The sequence below is a fragment of the Pituophis catenifer genome, unplaced genomic scaffold, assembly GCF_029215685.1.
Source record: "Pituophis catenifer annectens isolate HBS135680 unplaced genomic scaffold, rPitCat1.0.hap2 SCAF_2, whole genome shotgun sequence".
Classification (NCBI taxonomy): Eukaryota; Metazoa; Chordata; class Lepidosauria; order Squamata; family Colubridae; genus Pituophis; species Pituophis catenifer.
The window spans coordinates 210,821,431-210,837,272 of record NW_027256882.1 but is presented as its reverse complement, the minus strand read 5'-3'; the positions used below and the strand labels follow the sequence as shown (position 1 = coordinate 210,837,272).

The 15,842-nt window shown below is 39.0% G+C and overlaps 1 protein-coding gene across 4 annotated transcripts in view; it reads left to right on the top strand.

Moving 5' to 3' along the window:
- Positions 1 to 364: 364 nt before the first annotated feature.
- Positions 365 to 15,842, top strand: part of ACO1 (aconitase 1) — a 56,229-nt gene continuing 40,751 nt past the window's right edge. Inside the window, exon 1 of one of the 4 annotated variants that reach the window (XM_070938578.1) lies at positions 365 to 452. The gene's annotated coding sequence lies outside the window, so the exon portion shown is untranslated. Of the gene's footprint in view, positions 453 to 14,516; positions 14,605 to 15,842 lie in introns of those variants that run through there. The other 3 variants (XM_070938579.1, XM_070938580.1, XM_070938577.1) reach the window with 3 other exon arrangements.

Genomic DNA, 15,842 nt, shown 5'->3' with positions numbered 1-15,842 from the left:
AGATTTGCACGTCACTCCCCCCTAGCCCCCCACCCCCACCCCCGATTTAGCTTTGTAACAACTTCGCGATTCTGACGGTTGAAGATACGGCCAACTTTTTGGCCGACCGTAAATCCCGGGAGAAAGAAGGAAGGTTGGCCGTAGGAAATCGGTTTCGCCGATTCAGACGTGCAGCTGCAAGACTCGGATCGGGATGCGGGAGGAGAAGCCAAGCGGGTGTTCCCTTCGGCGACACTACACACACACACACACACACACACGGGGTTTTTTTTTCCTCGAAAGGGAGGCGGTGCACCTACTTTTCTTTGCCCGCCCCCTTGACCCGGGTGGGAGGAGCCTCTGGGAAGGCGGAGCAAGAGCGGCAGCGGTGGCGAGCACGGGGGTTGTTTCTTGCCTGATCTCTCCCGGCGCCGCGCAAAACAGCCGCCGCCGCCTCCGCTTCTCCAAGCTGGGTAAGTCTCCGCGGCTTCTAGTTTTGGCGAGGACGCGCGTGCGCCAAGGAGAGCGCTGCCTTTTCTTTGGGTCCCGGTGGGTCGGCGCCCCCCCGGTTGCCGCTGAAGGTTCTGGACGGCCTGCCTTCCCTTCCCTCCGATCGCTTTCTTCCCTTTGTTCTTGCAGCCTTGCTCGCGAGTAATCCCGCTGGCGTTAGCGAGAGGCGCAGACCGCAGCCTTTTTTTATCCTCGCTGAAGGCCCGGGGAGATTCGGAGGGCCACCTTTGGCGTTCTCCTCGTGGTTGTAGGAAGAGGACATATCCGACATTAGATCGGGGGTTTAATAGATTTAAGAGATTAACAGAGTTAGAAGGGACCTTGTAGGTCATCTAGTCCAACCCCCCCACGCCCAAGCAGGGGACCCTAGCACCTTAAGAAGCGCATCTATGGAGATTCTCAGTCATCCAAATCATGGTTGTTCCAAAGGGGCTTTTTTTTTTCCCTCCTAAGAGGCAACTGGACTTTTCTGGTTTTTCTTTGAAGACGTTTCGCTTCTCATCCAAGAGGCTTCTTCAGCTCTGGGACCTCTTGGATAAGAAGAGAAACACCTGCAAAGGAAAACCAGAAAGTCCAGTTGCCTCTTGTGGGGGTGATGGGAAGCGCCTTTGGGCCTTAAAACGCGTGTTGACAGAATTGCTTTTGGATAATCTCGGGCGCGCTTCTTCAAAAGTAAGCCCAGAGGGACCTAAAGGCAGATCAGAATTTGCTGGCTTGTTCTACCGTTCTTGTGTGTTCTTAATCTGCTTTCCACCCCTGTCTAAATGATCCCGGAGCCTCTTGGACAAAAATGTCCCAAATTTTTGCAGGTCATCCGTTATGCTTCCTGGGAGTTACGGAGGTGTAGACAAATAGAATTGAAGCACCTCAGGTCAAAAAGAGGCGCTCCAAATTCTATTTCCTTTTATACTTTTTATTTATTTATTTAAGAGGGGACTGCCGTTTTGCCCCTTTGCAATAGATTTTTGGCGTTTTTAAACTTAGGGGGAAAAGGGGGAACATTGTGGGGCCTGGTCCATGCCTATTTATTTATCTTTTATTATGTTATAGCAAGTTTTTCTGACGTGGTTTGCTTCTGACTGAACCCAGTTGCCGAAAAGAACCTCTGAAGATGAATTCTTATTTTGGTTAAGAACTTTTCTCAACAGTTCCTCCCATAATTTTTCTTGGATCACCAGAAAACACCGCAGAAAGTCTGATGTTTGGTTTTGCTGTAAAGAAAAATTTTACACTTCCTTTGGATTACTATTGACTCAGCAATCTGAGGTTTTGCTTTCTTCCCATTTTTCAGATTTCCTCCTTTTCTTTACTTTACTTTTTTTCTTTTTCTTTTCTTTTCTCTCTCTCTTTTTTTTTTTTTTTTTGCCCTCCCCTATTTATTCTGTGTGTCAGCAGGAGCAAAGTTCACTGTCAGTTTCACAACACTTTTTTGTTTTTTCTTTTTCCTAAGGCTGAGAAAGACTCAGCCTAGGAAACATGTCTTGGGTGGACCTTCATGTTTCTGTCAAAGCAGATTAAGAGTGATACGGGTTTTGTCTGTTGCTAATACTCCTGTGAAGGGCTTCTCAAAAGTAATATTAAGACAGAGCACAAAGCATTGACAGAACTAACCTGCTAGAGTTTAGAAGCTTTTCTTCTAAGAAATCTTATTATTTTTTTCTTCTGCTGCTATATTGTGAATATGAATATTGAATTGTAGAATCATTGTCAAGACTCTCATCCCTCTGTACCTTAAACTGTTAAAATTATATGGAGTTACATTCAGTGATGGGCGAACCGGTAGCGGTGATTGGGCAAACTGGTAGCGGTGGTGGCGGGAGGCTCCACCCATCCTCCCGGACACTTCTGTGCATGCGCAGAAGTGTCGCGAGTGTGCAAGCACCCACGAGCGAACCAGTAGTAACTGGTTTTGAGATCCGCCCCTGGTTACATTGTATAATATTTAAAGAGTGCATATTAAATGGAATTTTCTTTCAGAAATGTATTATATGTAACTTCACGGTGCTCAGGATATTCACTCAGCCACACAGTCTTAAACTGTGGTCTCGACAGAAGTACTCTTAAATTCTACATGGAGCTTTATTAAGTTAGAGGGTACCCTTAACTCACCTTGATTGACCTTGGAAAGTCTAAGGAGAGAGAAATTTGGAGAATGCACCACTAGCCCAGGAAATCCCAGGGCTGAGGCAAGAACAACTAATTCACAAGCAAGCAACAAAATTGATGTTTTTGTCAGGCAAACATGTCCATGTAGTCAATAGAAGCAAAACCCAACTCAAGGGAGAATCTTTACGTTTTAATCTCAAAAGTCTTAGTTGTACACTGTAACCTACACTATCTCACTAAGTCATAATTTGTGTTGCCTGTGTTTGCTGAGTAAACTGCATGTAGTTATACTATACATTATGCTAAGCCATAAATGTTGGTTTGTAAGCTAGGCTTATATAGCATCCAAAGCCACAGTTTTGTTTAACAAGCAGGATAAACCTCACCCAGAAATCTAGTTATTTCAGTAAAGCACAGGTGTTGTAATCATGAATAAGTAAATTGTGCTTTCATAACTTCTGGGTGGTAGCTGTGAACTCAACCTATGCTGGTTTATAAAGAGTCACCAAGGTGGTTTGTGCATTATAAAACTGGTTTATCAAAATAAGAACTAGCTTAACCCTTCAGTTTTTGCACTTTTCTCTCTCTTCTGAAGTGTTCACTTCTGTTTTGGTTGACCACAACTTGCCATTCTCCAAACCCAAGAAATTTAAAATGTCTAACTCAGTTTTCTTTGAAAGCATCATGTTTAAACCATGGGTTGTGAAGGTAAGAAGATCTTTCAATAAACAGTAGTCAAGATTACTGTTTTTATTAGCGTAAATAAACAGAAATAGGAAAACAGTGATTTTTTAAAAAAATGCCTCCCTCTGTCTCTACCCAGAGAAGTAATGGAAATGGAGATTGTGTCCTTCATGAAAAAGTATTTCATACCTTAACATGCTGAATTGGCCTCTTGAAAATGCCATTTTTCTTCTACTCAGCTAGGCAAAAGCAAGCATGATTTGAAATGTTCACAGGTTCAGAGCAGAAAATAGCACATGAGTGACATTGGTCATGGAATTTTTGTTGTTATGCTGTCTTTTGTGTTCCACAAGCAATGCAGTTGCTGGTCTAAACTTCTTCGTATACTGAAACCAGTGACAATCTAACTAGATTTCTTTTGTAAAAGTCATCTGTTGATACAACTGACAGCAATAGTAATACACAAAGCTCTAATACGGTACCCTGATTGAATACCTGTGAGAATAACCCAGCTCACAGGTATCAGCAGAGGCATCTCTTGTGTTATTGGTGCAAAGTTTTGAGGAGCTCTTCTTTCAAGTTACTTTGGCATAGTTTATAGGAGAATTAATTGGTGAGATGTACATGTAAAACAACCTGAGGGAAGTTTGAATGATTTTTCCCCCCCTGCTGCTTGGCAGAAGAGCAGCAGCTATTACACTTAATTTTTTTACTGTTCCACTGATGTGCTACAGATTTTAGTTTGACGTTTTGTTAGCTTTTTCCCTGCCTTTTTCTCGTGCAAACCAGGGGTGAAATGCTCCCGGTTTGGACTGGATCGCCCAATCCGGTAGTGATGGTGGCGGGTGGTTCGGAGAACCGGCAGCAAAAATCCCTGCCCCCCCCCCATGCCCAGCTGAGCCGTGCGATCATCAGAGGCTTTTTTTTTTTACTTTTAAAATCTTTTTTTCTTCAGCCGAAAAATGCTTTTAAAAGGTAAAAAAAAAAAAAAGCCTCTGATGATTGCGCGGCTCAGCTGGGATCGTCAGAGCCTTTTAAAAGCATTTGTAGAAAAAATGCTTTTAAAAGTAAGTTTAAAAAAAAGTTGACCACGCCCACCCAGTCACATTACCCCCACCACCATCAAGCCACGCCCACAGAACCAGTAGTAACAAATTTTACATTTCACCACTGGTGCAAACTTTAATCAGAGATTTAAATTGTGAATTTCATTGGTAATGCTTAAATCAGCCATTCTCTAAGGATAGTTAAGACTAACAGATACCGTATGTAATGACAAATGCTTTCAAGGATTAGGATGCATGTCCTTTATTTGCAAGTATATACACACTTCTTAGATACTGATGAGGGAATTGTAAGCAATGAAGTTAGGTTGTAGTTACTCCTATTGTTCTCCCATGTATTTTCTGAAATTCCAACCACCCCAAAATGGCAGTCCTCAGTGTGATTTACAGATGTTAGCAATGTAAAAAATATTACATTGGAAAAGTTAATATGGAGAAAAAACACAGCAATCAAGCTGAAAATGGTGATAGTTATAATAAAAACAATGTAGAAATAAGTAATAAATAAGAATTGAAAAGTTTTTAAAATTACTACTATATGTGTAAGATAAGCAGAGTAAATCTGCCATTTATGGCAATGCGGTTAGATCTCTATCAGAATTTAATCAGAAACAGGAAGGTAGATGTCTAGGTTGAACAAAGTATGGTGGAAGAATAAAGAGGAATAAAACTGGTAGCAGGAGATAGGAGGAAAAGAAGTTGAAAGTGGGAGAAAAATGGAACTAAAAATATACAGTATTATTAAATATTAAAATAAATAAACAAAAATATAAATTTGGGAGGTGTTGGTTAATCTATATACTACTAAAATTCTCATTAATCTGTTTGTGTGTTTGTACTCTGACTTTAGCCCAAACAGTATGTGTAAACTCTTATGTGTAAGGTAAGGACAGTAAATCTGCCATTTATGGCAATGCAGTTAGATCCCTACATTATTAGAATTTAATCAGAACTTTAATCAGATATTACAGCTATCTATGGAGATTCTCAGTCATCCAGGTCACGGTTATCCTGAAGAGGCTTTTTCAAATGGCAACTGGACTTTGGTTTTCTTGAAGACATTTTGCTTCTCATCCAAGAAGCTTCTTCAGTTCTGAAGAAACAACCTATATGAGAAGTAAAACATCTTCAAGGAAAAACAAAGTCCAGAACCCTTTTGAAAATGCACCTTTGGGATTATATTACAACCATTTTTGAATCAAGGTACCAAAAATCTACTAGGTTAAAGAATGTGTTAAAAATCTGAGACCCATTACTCCTGTGGAATTGAAATGTCTCTGCTGGTTTTATTTGCAAAGTAATGGCCATTGCAGCATCCCAGCAGTCACGCAATCAGGATTCCTGGTGCTCCTTGCCAGCTTTCCACAAGCAAAGTCAATGGGGAAGCCAGCAGGAGGTTGGAAGTCATTCCCACTTGCACTGCTTTTTTGGCCACACATGGTCATTCTCTTTAGCTGTTTAGCTAAGTAAATATTAACTTACTATTGAAGTTTGTTTGCTACTACAATTATTTTTTCTATTTATGATATATACTCTTCTTAGATTATCACAGGACCATCCAGGATTGGGATGTATGTATGTATGTATGTATGTATGTATGTATGTATGTATGTATGTATATATATTGTGGCTCAGAGGTTAATACAACTGCCTAACATGCAGGCAGCCCAAGTTTGAATCCAAGTAAGGGTATGTATAGCTGATGAGAACTAAATAGCTTGAAATAGATCTATACTAGTCTCTCTTTATTTCTTTATCAGCGATATGTGTGTGTGTGTGTATCCTGTTTCCCTGAAAATAATACATCCCCTGATAATAAGCCCAATCGGGCTTTTGAGCGCATGTGCTAAAATAAGCCCTGAAAATATTTAAACGTAGAGCTGGAAATCAGGTAAGACGGCAAGAGGAGCCCCATCTTGCTCCACATGCCCCAAAATAATAAGACCTCCCCGAAAATAAAGCCAAGCGCTTATTTCAGGATTCAAAAAAATATAAGACAGGGTCTTATTTTCAGGAATATATATATATAGTCAGTGTAAAATTTAATGTTCATTCTAGTCAGATCAAACTACACTACCTTTCTCTCAAAGGATGACCCAATGGGTTACAGGGTTGCCAGGTTTAAAATAACAGCTTGTAGAACATTTGTAATGTTTAGTTAATTGAATCACTTGAATCACACAGAGTCACGGCAGGCTGGCTCCTTATTTATAATCAACTATTGGGAATCATACTAGGAGATTTTGGTATGTTTAATTACACAAAGCTCTACTGCGGTACCCTGACTGAATCCTGTGAAAATAACCCAACTCACAGGTATCAGCAGAGGCATCTGTTATGTTATTGGCACAAAGTTTTGAAGAGTTCTTCTTTCAAATTACTTTGGTATAGTTTATAGGAGAATTAATTGGTGAGATGTACATATAAAACAACCTGGGAGAAGTTTGAATGATTTCTTTCCCGCTGCTGCTTGGCAAAAGAGCAGCAGCTATTACATTTTTTTTTTTTTTACTGTTCCACTGATGTTTACTTTCTACATAAGAACGTGGATGATCATGAGTTCCGAAGCTTAATTTTTTATTCTCAATTTATTGGATGGGTGACTCCAGAGATAAGCCGTGTTGCAGCAGCAGTGCAAATGCAGCGTTTCAGCACCACACGGGAAAGGATTATAAAGGTTGTGTCACAAGGTTGCAAAAGCTTTTTGGCATTTTCTGCAAATATGTGACAACGTTTACTATATTCACATGAGAGTAAACCTTTCTTGGCAGTTGCCATAGACAAATACTGCTCCGGGCATCCATCTTCTCTTCCCTACAAAACGTTCTTGTGATTATGTAATAAAGGAAGAATTTCACAATTCCACTCCTGTGGTAATGGACCTCTAGTTCTTTTAATAAAAGAAATCAGACTATGATTGTACTCTCTAATCTGAATGAATCACTTTGATGTGATTTTTTCTCTCTCTCTCACTCTTTGCTTGAGACCTCAAATATTTTCCTATATTGGATTTTTAAAAATATTATATGTTTGAAAAACAGTTGTTTTTCTCACAGGATGGCATGTATATGAATGAGGCTCTGGAACTAAGATCCACAACTTACACTAAACTAAAATGGTTTGGCTTAGTATGTTGAATGAACCCAACAATTACAGTTTGTAATCATAGTTGTGGCTTATTATGTTTGGAGTCATCTTATTTGACTTATTTGTTAAACCATGATTTGGTGCATTAGCTAAATGGGCCTGTATATGTGTACAAATTTAATTTTCTTTCAGGTATGCTCTTACACTGTTCTCTGTTTCCTGGGTTCTTTTCTATCATGATCCTCACATACAGTTATTACTGTACAGTTTAGCTGAGATTGATGTCAAGCAGACAAATTACGTGTGTCCTGATGATTAAAGTGAGAATTTATGATTAAGTATATTGATAACTTTTTTTTATCAAAACGTGTTCTTCACATGCCAGCAAATAGCAAAACCAAAACATTTTTAAATGAATAATTTTTTATTAAAAGAAGATTTTACAAATATTTTAAAAACTGCCAAAGTTTTTAACTACAGAAGAAGAGATAGACAAAGAAAAAAGTGGAGAGTAAGAAAAAAGCAAGAAAAAAAAAGATATCTAAACAAGGAATTTCCCTCTCTTTTGCAGCAGTAACAAACAGCAATTTTTGCTACGTACAGCAAAATCTCTACATATTCTCTCCATATTGCATATCATCGTTCCCTTCTTCCCATAAACATTTCTTTTTAATCTAGAAATCAGCAGTTCATTTTTATCCATTCTCAGCAAACATCTATAAAGGGTTAACCCACACCTTAGTTTTTGGGGAGGAAAATAAGAAAAAAGTTGATTGGGGGTGGATTGGCCTCCTGGAATACCCCCAATCAGCTGTTCCCAGAGGTGAAATTTAGCAACAGGTTCGTTGGTTGTGAGCTCTGTGCCTTGCTTTTTTTTTCTGCCTCTTAAATGGAGGTTTGAGAGGCTTTTTTAGCCTCTGAAACCTCCGCTTCAAAGGCTGGGCGGGGCTACATTCAGTGTATAAGACGCACCCAAATTTTCACCCTCTTTTAGGGGGGAAAAGATGCATCTTATACTCCTAAAAATACGGTAGTTGTAGATCCTTCTTTTAAAACCGGGTCATCTTCTAAAAAGTTGCAATCTGTAAAATGTTTTGCTTCTTGAATATTTTTCAGAGAGAAGGAAGGATACATGGCTCTTTTTGGAAACTAAAACTAAATCTGGAAAAATATCTCCTTGTGGGAATAAGACTTTACTGTTTAATCACTTTTTAAATCTCTGTGATAGTGGTTTTTAAAGAGAGCTAAAGGTAGCAAAATTTAGTGTAACTTTTTGTGGCGGAGGTCAGCAATTTCCATGTCAGCCATGTCCACCAAAGAAACTTATTTCCTAATAACCAGGTGAGACTCCCATGTTAGCTGAGCTACAGGTAGTCTTCTATTTAAAAACAACATACCATAAATTCATAGGAAGCCCAAATATCCAAAGAAGAATGGTTACACCTTCAAGAAAATAGTATAGCCATTTAATGAAGATTATTGGATTCACAGTTGGTGTTTTTTTTTTAGTTTTATGCTGCTCAGGCATTGGTAAATTATGAGAGAGGGATAAAGTTATCCTAAAATCTGCCCAAATGGGACAGGAGAAGGGTCACCTCTAAATACTCTGGCCTTCCTGGAAATATTTTTCCAAAGCACTTTAAGATCAAGTCTCAATTCAACTCAAGCTCAACTCCTGTGACTTTAAGGTTACTATCAATGTATATGTAACCATACATGTAATTTTCTTGGCACAGAGCAGAAAAGAGGAATGATTCAGTGCAGAGGATAACTATTTTAACAGCAGCTAATTGAGGTAAACTTTCATATAAACTAACTTAGTTTTAGTTTTGTCCTAATTCCTTCCACTATGCCCCCCCCCCAAAAGGTCATGTTCTCTTGATCTGTTTTCTCTTGGTGGCTAACAAAATAAAAATGTGTCCTGCAGATAACTAGAATTACATTAAACACAAATACCATTTTAAACACTTAATGGTCCTATGAGTGAAATAAGTGGGAAGGGAAGTGTTCAAAGCTACAACAGAATGGGACACATAGGTAAAGTCCCTCTGCACCTTGTCATACATTCCAGCCTAAATTATCTTGTCCCGGGCACACATACCTGCTTCTGCTTTCAACATCAGTTGGTGTAATTATTGCATAATTTGCATTGCGCCAAGATTTGAGATCAGGTGATTAGCACTTTTAAAAGACATTCTGGTTCTGGCTTTCTTATTTTCTGCATGTGAAAGGCAAGGACAGCTGTTCAGAACTGGGTGTACCTAAGATCAATGAACACACATTCAGTGGGTGGAGTGTCTTTTGATCTGGATCAGTACAAATGGTTTTCCAATCAATGGATTTTATCATATCCCCCCCCAACACCCACACACATCTCCAACTTGTAAAAATACTCGCTTGACTGCTTTAACTAGTGGCTTAAAGAGGAGCGCCTGCTTGCAGAATCTGTCTCTTTCTTGGGGAATTCTCTGCAATAAGTTGAGAATTCAATTGCTGTTTTTTCCATCTTCAACAGATCGCTTGGGATCTGCTTGGGATGAAACATGTATGCATCTTTTCCCCAGGATCTCTTTATAGGCAGACTTTCTCAGCCTTGGGCCCTCTGTATAAAGAAATACCGTGTTTCCCGAAAATAAGATCCTGTCTTATATTTTTTTGAACCCTGAAATAAGCACTTGGCCTTATTGCCATGTGCTCAAAAACCCAATTGGGCTTATTATCAGGAGATGTCTTATTTTGGGGAAAACAGGGTACTAACTCCCAGAATTCTCAGTAACAGACTTACCAACAGGCTGGGAATCTGCACATCTGGATAGTTCCAAGTCTGGGAAGACTGGCATAAGACTCATAATAGAGAAGATTGACTGTATCAACCAATCTATTGAGATCTCAGCACTTTCAATCAGCTAATCAGTTGTGTGCAGTTTCGGAAATACATGGACATAAACACTTTGAAGTTGGTTGAATTTAATTCTAAGTGGGCATGCACAGACTTGTACTTTTAAGGCCCCTTCTTAGCTTCTTATGATTCTTTATTTGCTCAAAACAGAAGAATATGTGTGCATAGGATTTTTAATTCACAGTCAGCTCATAGAAGATAGTAGTTGTGATCCAGTTAAGTTAGGTACTGTCAAATTTTTACCTTCTCTCTCTTTTTTCCCCTCTCACAATGCTTTCTCTGGAAACCTATGGAGAAAATATTCCTTGCTTTTTAAATTAAACATATAACATTGCACAGTGGATTTTTTTAAATGTTGGTTAAACTGAAAAGTTGGGCGAATAACAATTCCTGATAAAGTAAATGGCAAATCCCTTCCATAGTTAAGAAAACTTTATGAATCCAGCATAACTCAAGAGCGTTTTTACCAGTTTCTAAACTCTGTGTTTGCTTTCTTCTGCCTAAAAAATGAAGCTTGGGACGAAGTATTCAGCCCAGAATAGAAGATATAGTTGCACATATCAGTTGAATTTAGTTGATAGTGATTTCCATTTATTTGGATAGTTGTAAATCACAGTTAGTGCATGCAAGAAAATATGGCAGCATGGAATGATTCCGTTTTCCATCATACTCTGTTCAATTCCCCTCTTCATTCATTTTTTCCTACTTTTCCTTGGCCCTTCTTGAACTATTACCTAAGCATCTTGAAGTAGTTGAGCAGGTTCAGTCTTCATTGAATTAGCTTGCCTTTGCTGGTTGCCTTTTATTTGTGAAGTTTGCTTTAAGATTTCATTTGCTTTTGTATAAATCTTGGTTTCCCTTGAGGATCCCTATACCTCTCTGGCATATTGATGGAGCTATTTTGGCCATACAATTCAAGGAATTTTCCTCCATATGAGAAGGAATAAGAAAGTGCTTGATGGCCAAGAACGCAGGCTTTGATCCATTTTATGGCAAGCTTTTTAAAAAAAACTTATTTTCTTTTTATTGTGTCTGTTGCTGTGGATCAAAATGTATGATTGACTAGGACATATTTCTCTCCAATGAGCAGAAGATTCCTATGCTTTATTTGTTCACTCCTAATGTCAGAAAATCTTAACTATCTTGAAAATAAAACCAGTGGGGAACAATAATTACAAAGGAAGGGGATAATAATTAGAAGTAAGCAGACATGGAGTGAACAGATCAAGGCCATAACTCTTTTAAAGTCTTGGTTTTAAATGTTAGGGTCCCATTCTTTTGAAGTACCTGCCCCAAATAATTCAGGCCAATTAAGGGTAGTGCCTCTACTTGTGATTTAAGCTCAGTAGTCTTTAACATTGAGGCTTAGTTGGTAGATTATATAGACTGTGAATTATTTCAGATCTTGTGGTTTTGGCATTTCTAGAATGGTAAGTGTTGGAAAATCTGATTCAAGACAGTCGAAACCTCCTGTGTGAAGGAAGGTTTATTTTCATCATCATCACCCCCACATGGGCCCAAAAAATGATCAACCAGGAGGACATGTTCACTGTGCCATAGACAAAAGACAAAGGCAGCCATTTTTAGAAGTTCCTGGAAAATTTGTAAATGGAAATAATGATCCTGCATATAGATCTGAGGTAACCTCCAGCCGAAAACTCTGTAGTGCTTTTATGGACAGACTGTTGACAGGCAAAAAACCAGAACTGGTTTAAATCTGAGGGTTCAGGTTAAATTTCCTTATTCAAACAAAAATAGTATTCTAGGCAAATCAGAATTCTATGCTAAAATCTCCAGAATTCTTTAGTATTTCAGATTTTAAATGCCCAGATGAAAGATTCACAATTCAAAGGGAGGGAGGGCAGGCACTCAAGATTACTTATTTTTTTCCCCCTCTTGAGTAAAAAGGTCAGTAATTTGTCCAGATAGCCAGAAAAACATCCTTATTTTTCGTCAATAGGCCCTGCACGTCCTTGTAGCATCTACAGGTAGTTTTTGCTTAACATCCATTCGTTTAATGATTAGTTATGATGGTGCTGAACAAAGGGACTTATGATCAGTCCTTGAAGTTCCAGCTGTTGTAGTGTCTCTACAGTCACATAAATAAAACTTGGGCCCAGTCACATTTGTGCCTGCCTTTTGGTTGCCCTCCTAGCAGTGGTGGGTTGCTCCCAGTTCGGTCTGGTTCTTGCGAACCAGTAGTAAAAGAGGCAGGAGGATGGACGATGGGCAGGAGGATGGACGATCTGCACATGAGCAGAAGCGCATGCATGCTCCTGTTGCAAACCAATAGTAAAGGTAAGTATAACCCACTCCTGCCTCCTAGCCATGGTTATCAGCTGCCCCACTGCATGGCCATGCTCACTATCATGACATCTGCCAAACCATGTACTGTTACTGAACCAGATGGGCCCTTCGTTGGCACTTCCATCTTTTGTGTTGGTGCAACCAGGACCTATCTTCATGGGTCAGCCTTCTTTCACGGACGAATGCCCTGAATGTTGTCTGAACTAAAAGCCCTGGATGATTCATAAATGGAGACTCTGGCCAGCACACGCAACAAGTCCCAGCTATACTGGTTCAAATGAAAGTGGTGCAAAAGAAAGCTCTGGCAGATACATAGTGGCACATGGTGTGCTGGGCATGGTGGCAGTAGACAGGGCTGGGAGGGGGAAACAGCTGGCAGCAACAGGTAGGCATGCAGCTAAAAGGACAGAGATGGGTGAGGGACTCCAAAAGGAGGCAGTTCCTTACCTTAAAGAGGCTCGGGGCTGAGAGGGACCAAGCTGGGAATGGCTTGGATTGGGATGGATAATCACCTAATGACCAATGGGATTCAGTTAACAGCAGCAGTGGGAAGCGCTGGGATTGCTATGGTATCACTAAGCAATTCAGTCACATGAAGTTGTCCTATATGACTCTATTGCTTAGCAACAGAAATCCCAGTCCCAATTACTGTTGTTAGGGTTGAAGACTACTGTACAGGTAGTCCTCGACTTACAATAGTCCGTTTAGTGACCGTTCAAAGTTACGACGACTCTGGGAAAAAAACTTATGACCATTTTTCACACATTTTTGCAGCATCCCTGTGGTCACGTGATCAAAATTTGGATGCTTGGCAACTGACTCATATTTACAACAGTTGCGGTGTCCCGGAGTCGTGGGATTCCATTTTGTGACCTTTTGACAAGCAAAGACAATGGGGAAGCCAGATGTTACTAATTTAAATGATTGCAATGATTCACTTAACAAATGGGGCAAGAAAGGTTGTAAAATGGGGCAAAACTCACTCAACAAATGTCTCACTTCGCTACATAGATTTTGGGCTCAATTCTGGTCGTACGTCAAGGATTACCTGTATTACTCCAGCTGTTGACATAATTTTACAATAAGCCTGTCAGGATTCCAAGTAACATACCCATAGCAAACAAAACTCTGAGGCAGGCAATTTCCTCAAAGAATAGGTTTATTGAATATGTCATATTGGCACAGGGTAGTGAAAACCGACTCTGATTCTTCCCGCGGTTTTCACCTAATTAAAAGTAAAAGTTTGTCCTTTCTCAAAGCAATCAGTCACATGGTCCAATCAGGATACTGTCCAGTTGCTAAGTGACTGCAGTCCCCTCCTCCTGAGCACTTGCAGGAATGTCCTTGGTTCCCAAAAGAAAATATATTATTTTGACTACAACACCCCAACTATCTCCATTCCCCCCCTTCCTATCCCTCTCCTTCAGTGTGTCAGCCCTGAAGTCTCAAAATGGCCTCAGTCAGGCCAGCTTCAGAGTTGACAAAGTCTTGATAGTGAATGGTGTCCATTTACCACAGTTTGGATAGCAGGCTTTTTCTAATGAAAATGGCCTGTTTGTTTAGAATGTGGTCAGTATAATGAGAAGAATGAATGATCAAAAGCATCATTCTATCTATCAGTATCGTCCCTCTGCAGCTGAAAACTGCAGAACAGCCTGGACCTTATATCCACGTAGCACGTTTAAAGTTCACATCCCTTTTGAGGCCAACGACAGCTTTTCAGTTGATTTCTGTAAGGTCAGGCTGCAGTTAGTGTACTGCAAAAGGCAAGGCATGGTGTCTATAGTATTGCAAGCCATGAACTTCAGTCCAGATATCCTTATCTTTGGTGCCCTGGTGTTTACTCTGTATGGAATATAACTGCCTCCTTTTGTGCGAAAGCCTCGAAGCAGAGAAGTAATTGCATTTGTTTTTAACGCCTAAAACTTAATTGCTTTTAGAAGAACAGGGAGTTGATTTTAAAAAAAGGTAATTATTCTACCGTTTGTTTTTAAAAGCAATCCTTTATAAATTAGTTTTCAATTCTGTTATCTCATAAATGGCTGTTGTCTTTTGAGCTGGATAAAAAATATATCTTATCTTTACCTTTGGTTTCTTGTTTACAAATGATATTCAGCAAACAGTGATCTTCTGAATACTGACTGTCCTCCCTTTCTTGTGATGGTTTAAATACTGATATATATATGTTGACATATCTGTCGCATTTAAACTTTATAGAATTAAAGTATACTTTTATAACTAAGGTAGCATAAATATAAAATGTACGGTCAAATCTGGTGATCATTATTGTCTTTTCAAATCATTTCAACCAACTCCACAATAATGATTTTTACAAAAGAACAATAATTTATTAAAAGAAATGAAGCACATGTGCTTCATTTTACTGTCTGTATAAATGGAAGAACTGGCTTAAGGCTAAGAGTCTAATTTATGGATTGTAAAATGCCTGGCTTAAATCTCTCATCTATGTCAAAATTGCAATGAGCTGTGTTAGTTAATAATGGGGATCTATAACTGATTTATCCTACAAGAACTCTAGGTAGCTAAAGTATAGGAAATGCTTTAGATATTTGAATATGTTGTAGAAAAATATAGTAGTAATAGCTACTTTAGTAGGACCTATGATACAAATTAGTACCATATAATTATGATATATGATATGTAATCTTTTCTTATTGTTAAAGAAAATGCACATATCCTGAAAAATATGGAACTTTAAATAATGCTAAATGCTAATACAATAACAAATAATTTATATGACACCACATTAATTTCAGTTTTTCCATGGAAATAAAGTGCAGATCTTAATTTCAAAATTATTAACAGTGTAATGGACATATCTGCTCAGAAATTAGCTTTATTTTTTTCCTGAGGGATTGCAGCTTAATTACTCTATTTACTTTAAATGTAACAGGGAAACTTGCAATGTATTTTGACTTTATTGTAGCAATAATACCCCCAAGTGATACTTCGTTAAAACTGTAAACATTGTATTGGTTCCCAAAGTATGAATTGCTTAGATAGATGTGTTTGTACAGGTAGTCCTTGATTTACGACCACAATTGAGCCCAACATTTACATTGCTAAGTGAAACATTTGTTAAGTGAGTTTTGCCCCATTTTGCAACCTTTCTTGCCACAGTGGTTAAGTGAATCATTGCAATTGTTAAGTTAGCAACATGGTTGTTAAGTGAATCTGACTTCCCC